This window comes from Thamnophis elegans, chromosome 8 (assembly GCF_009769535.1).
Source record: "Thamnophis elegans isolate rThaEle1 chromosome 8, rThaEle1.pri, whole genome shotgun sequence".
Lineage (NCBI taxonomy): Eukaryota > Metazoa > Chordata > Lepidosauria > Squamata > Colubridae > Thamnophis > Thamnophis elegans.
This window is the reverse complement of record NC_045548.1, coordinates 64,777,828-64,791,390: the sequence shown is the minus strand read 5'-3', so window position 1 is coordinate 64,791,390 and position 13,563 is coordinate 64,777,828.

Sequence of the window (13,563 nt, the reverse complement as noted above, 5' to 3'; positions counted from 1 at the left end):
GGTTTGAGCTCAAAATGACCAAGCTTGGAGTTCAAACTGACAGCCCAAGGTACGACCATTTTTCACATTTATGACCCTTGCAAGTACCCCCTTGTTCACATGATGATCATTCAAATGCCTGACAACTGACTCGTATTTGTGACGGTTGGCAGTGTCCCTGGGTTTCATGTATCCCTTTATGCGACTTTCTAATAAGCAAAGTCAAGCGGAAGCCTGATTTGCTTAATGATGTGGTGACTTGCTTAACAACTGCGATGATTAATTTAACAAACGTGGCAAGAAAAGTCATAAAATAGGGCAAAACTCACTTAACAAATGTCTCACTTAGCAACAGAAATGTTGGGCTCAATTATGGTATAAGTTGATGACTATTTGTAACAGAGTTGGAAGGGACCTTGGAGGTCTTCTAGTCCAACCCCCTGCTCAAGCAGGAAACCCTATATCATTTCAGTTAAATGGTTGTCCAATCTCTTCTTAAAAACTTCCAGTGTTGGAGCATTCACAACTTCTGGAGGCAAGTCGTCCTCTGATTAATTGTTTTAACTGTCAGGAAATTTCTCCTTAGTTCTAAGTTGCTTCTCTCCTTGATTAAGTTTCCACCCATTGCGTCTTGTCCTGCCCTCAGGTGCTTTGGAGAATAGCTTGACTCCTTCTTGTGGAAACCCCTGAGATATTGGAACACTGCTATCATATCTCCCCTGGTCCTTCTTTTATTTAAACTAGACATACCCAATTCCTGCAACCATTCTTCATATGTTTTGGTCTCCAGTCCCTAATCATTTCTCTTTAGTTCTAAGTTGCTTCTCTCCTGGATTATTTTCCATCCTTTACTTCTTGTCCTTCTGTGTTTGCTGTTGTTTATACACTTATTTTCCTTTCTCTTTAGTAATTGCTCATTTTTATTTTATGTATCTTTGTTTAATAGTAGTGAATCCTTACAGTTTGATTTTTTTCTGGGATATCATGGAAACCTTCAAAGTCATATTCAAAAATTGGTCGGCTAATCACATTGACTCTGTTAGGAAAGCTCCCCGTTGGGAGACCGAGTGTGTTCAGAGAAGCGTTGTGAGAGTTGTGTTGGCGAACACACAACCAACATACAGAGACACTACAGTTTAATAGGCTTTTACTTTTGTGGAAATAGAGGTATCAGAGTCCATCAACAGTTGAAGTCACACACGGATAAGACAGTCAGTCATCAATGTCTTTCAGTTAAGGGATAATCCAAATAACATAGTCCATAATCATACAAACAGTCTGGTACTCAAGTTTGCTAGCAGTTGCAAAACTTACAATAGTTCACGGCATTTTCTAACAGCCAACTTCCAAAACACTCAAATCAGATCAGCCCAGCATCTAACAAACAGAGAGCTAACAGTCATTCTGGCTCCCTCTTATGGCCGATTGAAGAAACAGCAACCAATCACATTTTACAGTATGATTTAAAGAAACAGGTGGCAACATTGTTACATGATTTATATATTGCCAACTCAACCGTTAGATTAGACTCCATTCCATTCTAAGGCAGATCTCTTCACCAAAACCTGCTGGAAATAATTCCAGACTTTTGTAGATGTACAAAAAAACTTTATGGGAAGTTGTGTAATGCTTGGGAGAAGATGGAGTTAGATGGAGTTCATCTTCTTGTGGCTCCTAAAAGGGGTAATTGGGAGATCTGGTGATCCCAAGAGCAAACTGGTAGATGGCTTTTTTGGATGCTGTTGCACACTGTTGGCCCATATTTAATTGGTTGTCCACTAAGACTCCATGTTCCCTCTCACAGTTAATGTTATTAAGCCTGGCTTCACCCAGTCTATATGTGTACTTTGGTTTTCCTTGCCTAAGTGTAAGACTTTACTTTTCTCTACACTGAATTTCTTTTTGTTAGATAGGGCCCAGTGTTCATGTCTGTCAATATCCAATCTGGATCTTGAGCCTATCATCTAGAGTGTTGGCTATTCCTGCCAGCTTAGTATCAAAGCCTAGCTGCTTGGCTTATAAACCATGGGTTGTCCCCAATTTTGGTCTGAGCCTGGTGCCTAAGCAATGATGGATGCCAGATACGAGGTGCAGGTTTTCTGATTGCTTTTTATTGGAGTACTCCAAGGAAAAGGGTTCCTGGTCAAAAAGCCAAGAACCCAGAACAGAACAAAGGATCAAGAAAGCTTTATACATTTTCACTAAAGGAGAAGGTGGGACAAGGTGAAATAATAAAAAAATATCCTCTAATAAACATTTTAGCAATAATTCTATAATTTGTTCAATTGTTCTATAGCTGTCCCATTCCTAAGCCTTGGCTAATGGATGCCCCAGGAGTTATCTAACAGACATTTCATTTGCTGCCGCCCATCTCTATTCCTAACTTTTAGCTGAGGTCTGCAAGTTGTCTAATTCTTGTTACTTTTATCAACTTTCTAACTACCCATAATTGCTACAAGCTTTGCACATGCATATTTCCTGTTGATAAGCATTCTTTGTTCTTGCCAGACATACACACACACATCCCAATTACAGTCTTCCTGATTTAGTTTCAAGTGTGTGCCATGAACTTGCTTTAGCAGCCAGTCCATCACATGGTTTATGACTTAGAGTGATGTGAATCTAGCCAATTATGGGTTATTCAACTAATCCTGGTGAAGAAAGCAATGAAGTAGTGCAAAATGTGAATCTGTTTTTGTCTAGGTTTGGACAACATACTGGAGTAAAATATGGTTGCTTAGTAACTATCCTCAAACCAGTGCAATTGGATTTATTCTGTTTACCATGGATCTGTTATATATAACTATCTTATTATATGATTACTATTTGTGACTTAGCTCACTGTAGGAAACATGCTTCCTCCCCTCATTTTAGTTTCTATCGTGCAAACTTTGGAGATAAAGTGGAGGATGCTATAATCTTTCCTCAAAATTTGATAGGCATTCCACCAAAATTTCAATTGCCAATTCATTTCCCCCCTTTCATCCAGCACAGTTAAAAATGATCTTGCAAGAATTCGTGATGATTACAAACATCAGAAAAACAAATAGTCTATCTTTCAGAAGCTACTTTCTTCTTGTAATAAAAAATGGCACCAGGACCAATTGATGAGGACTTGCAAAATGCTTTTCATTTCCTGATCTTCTTTAAAGATTCCTATTGATGGGGGAAAAGTAGAGACTCCAGAATGGTTGATGAGATTCCTTGTAAATTCAAGGCATGCCATGACTTTGTACTATCTGAACATTCAGCAGTGAATGACTATGTTCTTGAACTGTTTCCAGCCATAACTTGTGAACTTGTGGAGATGAATCAGGCTGGGCCAAAGGATTAGAAAGTATAATGTGTGTGTATCCTGGTTTAGGGAATTTCTTGAACCCTGAAATGTATTGCTCTGTGTCCAAAATAAATATTTCAGCTCTTTTCAAACCTTCTTCTTCTGGAGAAGAAATGAAGTGGTCTTCTAAATTGGCCCTATGGTGCAGCTGGAACAATCTGGAGCTGAACGCTCTTAAAATTGTAGAGATGATAGTAGATTTTAGAAGAAGCTCTCCTATTCTACCACTTCTGACAATATTAGGCAATGCAGTATCAACAGTAGAGACCTTTACACGTTTAAGTTTCTATTATCTCCAAGGACGTGAAATGGACACCAAACATTCGAACCATCATTAAAAAGGAACAACAAAGAATGTTCTTCCTGTGTCAGAAAACTCAGTTTGCCCAAGGAACTGCTGATACAGTTCTACAGAGGAATTATTTAATCTGTTATTTGCACCTCAGTTATTGCCTGGTTTGACACAGCAACCAAACAGGTCAGGTACAGACTTCAACAGATAGTTAGGGCTGCTGAAAAAAAAAAATTGCAACAAGCCTGCCTTCCATTGAGGATCTGTATACTGCATGAACCAGAAAGAGGGCTGAGAAAATATGTACATACCCATTTATTAAATACTAAAGGTAAAAATTATAGGAGAAAATCTTACATCTTAAAAGTGAACGGAGCATAATAATTTAACACTGGGGAATATTTAGGAACAATGGACACAGAAGTTAATTTTAAGAATGTCTGTCCATTATAGACAATTGTGTTTAAAAGATGGTATGGAAGAGGGAAAAATTCTACTTGACAATAATGAGACTGATCTGAAAGTGGATTTTAAAAAAAGATAGACTAGAACACCAATATGAAAAATATATATTACAGAGGATATACAAATGAAACTGGATGATAACTTAATAATTAAAAGGGGCATGTAAATAACATACCAAAAGAATAATCTGGATAATGTTTCCATACAAGAGAGTCTTGTTAAAGTTTTAAAGACAAGACCAAGACAAATGGAAAGGAAATCAAAGTCCAGGACATTATTTGAAAGTATTAAATATCAAGACTGTTAAAAGCAATGGGAGGAATATAAAGTTGGTTTATTTGATCAAGATTAAAATAGATATGTTACTATCTCTGGTAACCCTTAATGGACCCTTAATAGATTTCCATTGCTGAAAATTAACCATTTTGCTAAGGAATGTTGAGACACGACCCTGGTGTGATTTGGAGTCACAAGTAAGATGGGCAAGTGCGAAATAGGACTTGCTTACCTGGTTTTGAAGTTTGGAGAGATTTTTGTTGTTGGAAATTCTTGATGGTGGACATCTCACCACATTTCCCCTCTCTAGATTCCTCTACATTGGTCAAGAAATCTTGGAATTTTCTGCAGGTGGAACAGATAGGAGTGGTTGGTAAGAAAAAAGAGGGATGCTTATTATTTACAAAAAATGTGCCCAAAATTTGGTTCAGTTAAATGTGGAATTTAAGATGCCCTTCCATCTCTGGGTGTCCAATTTTTAATAAAAATCACTGAATTAGATAAATGGGGAAAATTTTGGGGAACAAACTTAAAAATGACACTATCAGTGGCATACGAGGAAAACTAGTACAAAATGTTTTACAGATGGCACCTGGCACCAACAGCTAAAATCTCAGCAAATACCTCCCCAAAATGTTGGAAATGTGAATCAATACACGGAACATATTACCACTTATGGTGGACTTGTGAGAAGGCTACAAATTTTTGGAAAAAGATCAAAAATTGGCTAGAGGCATAACAGGAGTCAAAATAGATTGGAAACCTGAAGTTTTTTTTACTAGGAATAATAACTGCAAAATATAAAAAAGAAATCCAGTATTTAATTTTACATATAATTACAGCGACGAGGATTGCCTTCACTCAGAAATGGAAAAACAAATTAATTCCAAGCGAAGATGAAATAATAAGAAAGGTTATGGATTGTGCCGAAATGGATAAATTAACAAAAGAAATCCAGGGAAAAGAAGAAACAGAATACTACCAGATATGGGATAAATGCTATAGGTGGATGGAGGAAAGAAACAAGGATCAATGAAGGAAGACCCCAAAGCCCCCAAATAGTAGTTAAGGAGAATTAACACATATACATGCATCCAAGAGGTTTAAATTTACTAGAGGTAATCAGCCTGTAGGAAGTTATCATCCAGCCCTCTCCCATAAAAATGAAATATCCTAAGAAATATTGAAAAGGCAGAATATTTCTCTGGATGTGAAAAGGTAGAAACATGTTTTAAAAGACAGAATAGTCCCCTGTAGCTTCCTGCCCATCCCCACTTTGTCAATGGGCCATTAAGAAGGCCAAGCTACTCTACTTTACATAATAAAGAGTTCTCTCCTTCAGCTCCAGGGGGTTGGGATTAAGGCATGATAATATTGGCCCTTTACCCAACTCGCCACATGACATCTGAAAACTCAACCAAACTTGGATTCAAAACGCAGCCTAGAGAGTTGCCCCTGCATGGCTCCATGGGAGTCTGACAACCAATCAGAATACAAGCTCAAGATCAAAGGCCAGAGGGGGATAAAACCAGGGATTCAGCATCTCTCCCTTCCCTTCTCTTCTCCACCAACATTGAAGCATGTGATCACCTTTTCTGTTCAGGACTCAAGCCATGTGGTCCTGTCCACCAATAAACCATCTTTCCAAGCAGCCTCCATGTCTCCAGTGTCTTTTTCCCCACTTGGAGCCGAACCCAGAAGGACATTTTTTCCAACAATTCAGCCAATATAGCAGACAGATGAGTAAAATAAGAGTGTTAAGAATGGTGAAATGCAAATGAAATATACTAGAAGGGAAAATAATATAAGGAGAACGGTATCGATTGGTAATTGCTATTAGAAAGAACCAAGTTCCTGTTCTACATGTTGCATTGTGTAAATGTCTATGTATGTCTAAGTTTTGTATGTGTATATTTTGCATGTTTGTAAATAAGTAAACATCTATTAAAAATAAAATAAAATAAAAGTCACTATGGTTTGCAAAAAGCCATCCAGTCTGTCTCCTATGTTGTTTTTACCTAACTCTTGTTGATTGTAAATCAAGACTATGCGAACTACCACATTTGGGAAGAAATGTTAAAGAAAGGGAGGAATTGAAAGGCAGGCAAGCATAGTCTTGGCTTTGATAGCAACAAAAGACTATTTCTGGAATGTATTGTTATGCCAAGACCAACAGTCTTCTGCAAAAATAGCTCTGGGCATCTGTAGGTCTTCACTGCATATTTCACTTAAACTTCACATGGTTAATTTGGAGCTTAACTGTAGATGCCATTTCACCATTTTATGCTATAAAAATGTCATATGAATTGATAGAATGTCACAGTTTTGTTTTGGGCAAAGCACGTTCTTAGCAGAGAGAGGGGTGGGGGATGAACCGGGGAGGGATGAGAATCATATTTGTGTGCCATTCTTTCAGATGTGCCATATGTTCCTTCCTAAAAGAGATAGATGGACCTTGGATGGTTTTTAAATAAATGGAAGATGAAAGAATGCTTCTTTAAATCCATGGCTGACCTGGGGAATTTCAGTCTGCCATCTCTGGGCATAGATTTGGGGGCTGTTCTGGAGTTCACGGATGGGGAAGAACAAGCGCCAAGTCAACAAGACTAAGCAATTGTAGGTTGTGAGGACCTCCCGAGCTGGATATTTTCCATCTTTTGTCTCCAAATGACGTTGCATAAAGAGCTGGTGCAAATTTGGAGGATCCTCCTTGACTTGTCAATGAAGATCTTTGTGTAGGTTCACATTGGGCAACAACTGCACCCAGTGCTAAATCGGAAGTCTTTTTTAACGTCTTTAGTCACCTCCTGGTTGAATGGAAACTTTGGAACGTAAAGATAACCCCCAAAGTGTAAGGATGTATAATTATATATAAAGATAATGATGAGAATAGCTGGGAATTGTAACCAAGTCTATATCTTGGCCAAAATTAGGCGGGGGTGAGTGGGTTTAAAAGCATAATACATAATATATATGTATACTTTTTTGTTCTATTTTTTTTAAAAGGAGAAGAATACATGTTAAAATCTTATATATATATATATATATATATATATATATATATATATATATATATATATATATATATATATATATATATATATATATATATATATATATATGTTTTCTGAGGTTTTCGCGGGTGTTAGTATGTAGGTCTCTAGTTGTTCGGGTTTTCTCCCGCGTAGAATTGGAGATGTCTTGGCGACGTTTCGACGAAGTCACATTCGTCATCTTCAGGCTGCTGCTGACTACTTCAGGTTTGGTGTTTCCAGGAGTAGGAACTGCTCCTGGAAACACCAAACCTGAAGTAGTCAGCAGCAGCCTGAAGATGACGAATGTGACTTCGTCGAAACGTCGCCAAGACATCTCCAATTCTACGCGGGAGAAAACCCGAACAACTAGAGACCTACATATATATATATATATATATATATATATATATATATATATATATATATATATATATATATATATATATATACATATACATACATACATACATACATACATACATACATACATACATACATACACACTTAAAGTCACAACCCCTGGTATGCCCAAGTATGGGAGGAAGGTCACACTTCCACTCTCTGTCATTAGGCTCGTCACAAGAGACCATCCAGACAGAAACCCAATATTTTTTACTGTTGCCTTTTTGTTACATTTGTTATATTTATGCTGATAAATAAATAAAGGGAGACTAGTATAGATCTATTTCAAGCTATTTAGCTCTCATCAGCTAGCCATACCCAAGTTTGGGAATCGAACCTGTGCTCCATTGCCTCCCAGGCAGGGAGTTAACCATTTGAGCTACAGAGAACGACTCCTTATCAGCCAGCCAGGGTGGGAGGTATATACTTAAAGTCACAACCCCTGGTATGCCCAAGTATAGTATCTATACTAGTCTCCCTTTATTTATTTATCAGCATAAATATAACAAATGTAACAAAAAGGCAACAGTAAAAAATATTGGGTTTCTGTCTGGATGGTCTCTTGTGACGAGCCTAATGACAGAGAGTGGAAGTGTGACCTTCCTCCCATACTTGGGCATACCAGGGGTTGTGACTTTAAGTATATACCTCCCACCCTGGCTGGCTGATAAGGAGTCGTTCTCTGTAGCTCAAATGGTTAACTCCCTGCCTGGGAGGCAATGGAGCACAGGTTCGATTCCCAAACTTGGGTATGGCTAGCTGATGAGAGCTAAATAGCTTGAAATAGATCTATACTAGTCTCCCTTTATTTATTTATCAGCATAAATATAACATATATATATTAGATTTTAATCTAATCTGGCCTAATAATGGCTAAAATGTCTGCCTAATATGTAATATAGCCCAGGTTCAAATCCTACATACATACATACATACATACATACATACATACATACTTACATACTTACATACATACTTACATACATACTTACATACATATATATGGAATTATAAATACTATCAACATAAAATGGAGCTTGCTCAGAAGCTGAAATACACCAAGTAAATGAGATGAAGAGTGGGAAGTAGAGGTAAGAGAAGAAGAGAGGGATAGGACAGAGGCGGGGGAAGAGGAGGAGAGAAAGGAGGAGTGGAAGGTGGAGAGAGGAGGAGGAGAGAGGAAGGAGAAGTAAGAGAAGAGAAGGATGACGGGGAAGAAAGGAGGTAGGGAGGGGGAGGAGAGAGGGAGGAGAAAGTGATGGATAAAGTACAAATAGGGTGTATGGAGAGCAGAAGAGCCAATAAATGGTTTCTGGGAGTTGATGGTAATATGAATTGATGTAAACATTTAATAATACAATATGATGTTGGCTATGTAATAGTATACATGTGATTATATGTTATGAAAATGAAAAAAAAAATAAAAACTTTATAAAAAAAAGATAACCCTCGAAGTCCCAGCACTTACATCTCTAGAAATGGACAGGTTGTTCTATCACTGTGATGGCAAACCTATGGCATGGGTGGCATAGGTGCCATGCAAAGCCCTCTCTGTGGGCACGCCAGCCATCACCCCAGCCCAGCTCTACCACACATGCACAAGCGTCTCCCGCCAGCCAGCTCATCTTTGGGTCTCTGCTGTTCATGCACGGGGGATGGGGTGCATGCCTGGGACACAAATGTGCATGCACGGGGGTGCTCACATTGCATTTTGGGGGCTTTCCCATGCACCATACCCCCACCGAATTTTGGCTTCAAGGTCGGTGCAGGCGGCTTTCCAAAACGGGGCATGGGGGATCACACGCACATGCGCTGGGGAGGGCATGGATGAGAGCAGGGCACAGGTTTTTTTCACATGCACATTGCATTATGGGTGCGGGCAGGTGTGTGTGTGTGTGCTGTCGCGCGTGCAAGGGCATGCTTTCGGCACACAATGATAAAAAGGTTAGCCATTACTGTTGTATAATCCTAGAGCAACATAAAAGTATATTATTCCTTCTTATCCAGAGAATCAGCACTATTGTATTTTGGTGTGACATATCAGAGTGATGTGCAAGACAGTGGAGCACGTGAAATCAACAGGTCCCTCTTCTCTCTTACTTGTCTCTTTCTCCAATCACCAGCTATTAAAGTGACGGTAACACTTCAAACAATTCTGCAATTTCAAGCAGAGTAAGGATTGGTATCTCAATGTGCCTGTTTTCCTTTTATTTGCTTTGCCTTTAATATGGTTTCAGTTGCCTCTTCATTTAGACTCAAAAACATTTGCTTTCTTTGAGCTGAATGCACTCTGGTAGTCCTTGATTTACAAGAGTAATTGAGTCTGGAATTATGGTCATAAGTGGTGCCGATCCTTAAACGGGTCATCACATAAACAACTTGATTTTACTTTTTTTTTTTGTTAAGGTACAGGTAAAGGTTCCCCTCGCACATACGTGCTAGTTATTCCCAACTCTAGGGGGAGGTGCTCATCTCCGTTTCAAAGCCCAAGAGCCAGCACTGTCCGAAGACGTCTCCGTGGTCATGTGGCCAGCATGACTAAACGCTAAGGGTGCATGGAATGCTGTTACCTTCCCACCAAGGTGGTCCCTATTTTTCTACTTGCCTTTTTACATGCTTTTGAACTGCTAGGTTGGCAGAAGCTGGGACAAGTAAAGGGAGCTCATTCTGTTACGTGGTGCTAGGGATTCGAACCGCTGAACTGCCGACCTTCTGATCGACAAACTCAGCATCTTAGCCACTGAGCCACCACTCACTAAGCCATTTAGAGCCTTTAAAATTAATATAGACACTTTGAATTGTGTAGGAAGGAGAATTTTGTATGACAGCATCTGGAGGTCCCCAGATTGAGAAAGGCTGGGTTATATGTTTACATAAACTTGCTCACGGATGGGAATCCAAATATCCCTTTGAATACAGCCATTGGTTTGCTATTTGTGATACAGTCCTTCACCGAAGCAGTTCCTTCCATATTGACTCCCACAAAAAGATAACAGGTGACTGAAATAGCAAATAATATGTTGCTCATCAAAAATATTTTCTTTCTCCTTAAATGCATGTCAGGATATGTTTTGTTCCTGGTTTGTACAGCCAAGATGGGCCTAGATGTTGTATTCTGCTCTAGTATTTAGCAGTTGACCCTTTAAATAAATATTCCTTCCACATACCAAAGGGATAAGCACATAATATCATATTGAATTAAAGTCTCTTATTATCTCTTCTCCACCCTTCTTAGTTATTTGAATCACTAGCTTAACAATAAAAATAATCACACAGGTTCAGAATTTCTCTTGAGAAAAATGAGCCATCCTCTGATGGTTTTTTTCTTTCTCTATCGCTCACTCTCTCGCAGATAGGGGAAAAGATTGTCCAGAACAAGCATAAAGAATAAACCATTTTTTTCTAAATATACAAGTTCATAAAGAAGGTCCCAAGATCAATATCCAGTAGATAGGCACCAAAATACCATGCTAATTGGTATTTTGTGGAATGATTAGCGTAGTAGAGAGTGGTAGTGTCAGACCTGCCCCAGTCTGATCCCTTAGGAAAGAAAAACCCTCTACTCCATTTGGTTGAAGTGAAAGGCACTTTTACTAAGAGTCAGTCAAGTGAGGCGGAAACTGAGTTCCTATGCAAAAAGACAAACACTATTCCCTTCAGTCCCATTCCTCTCCCCATGACCAGTCCAAACCCAGCCAATGCAATGTTGGATGTTATAGGAACTCAGGTGTTTCGGCTAGTAAATTTTCCACATCCAGGGCCTTGAAGATGCCTTGGTACGAACTGGTCTATTAGGAATATAATCTAATGGTTGATTGATTGATTGATTGATTTGGCTTGTATGCCGCCCTATTCCCGGAAGACTCAGGGTGGCTAACAATAAGAAGGGGAGGGGGTACAAAAATAAAAATAGAAAACAACAATTTAAAATACAACAACAGTCGTAACCTCAGATGGGGCTGGATAATTCAACAGCCCCAGGCCTGCCGGAACAGCCAGGTCTTAGTTGCTTTGCGGAAGGCTGGAAGGGTGGTAAGGGTCCGGATCTGAACAGGGAGATCGTTCCAGAGGGCCGGAGCAGCCACAGAGAAGGCCCTCCCCCGGGGAGTCGCCAGCCGACATTGGCCGGCAGATGGAATTCGGAGGAGGCCCAGTCTGTGGGATCTAATAGGTCTTTGGGAAGTGACTGGCAGGAGGCGGTCTCTCAAGTAACCAGGTCCGAACCAGGTTGGGTTGGCAATATATAAATCATATAGCAATGCTGTACCTGTTTCTTTAAATCATACTGTAAAATGTGATTGGTTGCTGTTTTCCTCAATCGGCCATAAGAAGGAGCCAGAATGACAGTTAGCTCTCTGTTTTGTTAGATGCTGGGCTGATCTGATCTGAGTGTTTTGGAAGCTGGCTGTTAGAAAGTGCCATGAGCTATTGTAAGTTTTGCAACTGCTAGCGAACTTTGAGTACCAGACTGTTTGTATGATTATGGACTATGTTATTTGGATTATCCCTTAACTGAAAGACGTTGATGACTGACTGTCTTATCCGTGTATGACTTGGACTGTTTGATGGATTCTGATACATCTATTTCCACAAAAGTAAAAGCCTATTTAAACTGCAGTGTCTCTGTATGCTGGTTTGTGTGTTCTCCAACACAACTCTCACAAGGCTTCTCTGAACGCACTCGCTCTCCCAACAGGGAGCTTACCTAACATGGTCCCAAGGAGATTCGCTTTTCTTCAGCTGCCATCCCTCTCCCCAGATTCCCACCAAAGGATACATAAAGGTTTATGGCTGCCCATTGGATTTCCCCCCTGCTTCTGTTGGAAGAAATGTCCTTCTGGGCTTAGCGCCAAGTGGGGAAAAAGACACTGGAAATATGGAGGCTGCTTGGAAAGGTGGTTTTTAATGGTGGACAGGATCACATGGCTTGAGCTCCTGAACAGAAAAGGGGGAATCACATGCTTCCAGATGTTGGGTGAAGAAGAAAAGAGAGAAGAAAGGGCTTGTTAGGTTTTTTTATACCCTCTGTTCGGCCCCACCTCTCTGCTTCCTGTTTCCTGTGTAAGAAATGTATTCTGATTGGTTGTCAGACTCCCATGGGGCCATGCAGGGGCAACTCTCTAGGCTGTGTTTTGAGTCCAGGTTTGGTTGAGCATTGCTTCTTCCCAGGTGTCCTGTGGTGAGATGGGTAAAGGGCTAATACTATCATGCCTTAATCCCATCACCCTGGAGCTGAAGGGGAGGGAACTTCGTTATGTAGAATAGACTGACCCAGGCTTTTTTAATGGCCCATTGAGAAAGGTGGGGGATATTAAGAGCGAGTCAGCTTCTTGCCTAAAAACATGTTTCTCCATTTCTGATCCAGGGAAATATAATATTCTGCCTTTCCCAGGATATTTCATTTTTCTACAAGAGGGGTGGGTTTTAACTTCCTACACTCCCCCCGTCTTTTGATGGCAGGATGCCAGCGCAGCACCAAGCCAAAGATGGTGGATCTGACAGTAGCTTGGATGGACAAGCAAACGTTATTCATCTAATGCCAATCCATATTATGACTTCGTTGGCTTAGGACAGGGCTGGGCTGCTGGGGGTTCACGGGGGTTCAGGAGAACCTCTAGCTAAGACTCTGTGCAGTTTGGAGAACCCCCAAATCCCACTCCTGGCTAGCCCTGCCCACTCCATGCCCTCCCAGGAGTTCCCACATGGGCCATATTGGATGCAGGTAAGCATAGGGGATGCACGGAGGCTTGGAGAGGGTGGAAAACGGGCCTACTGGA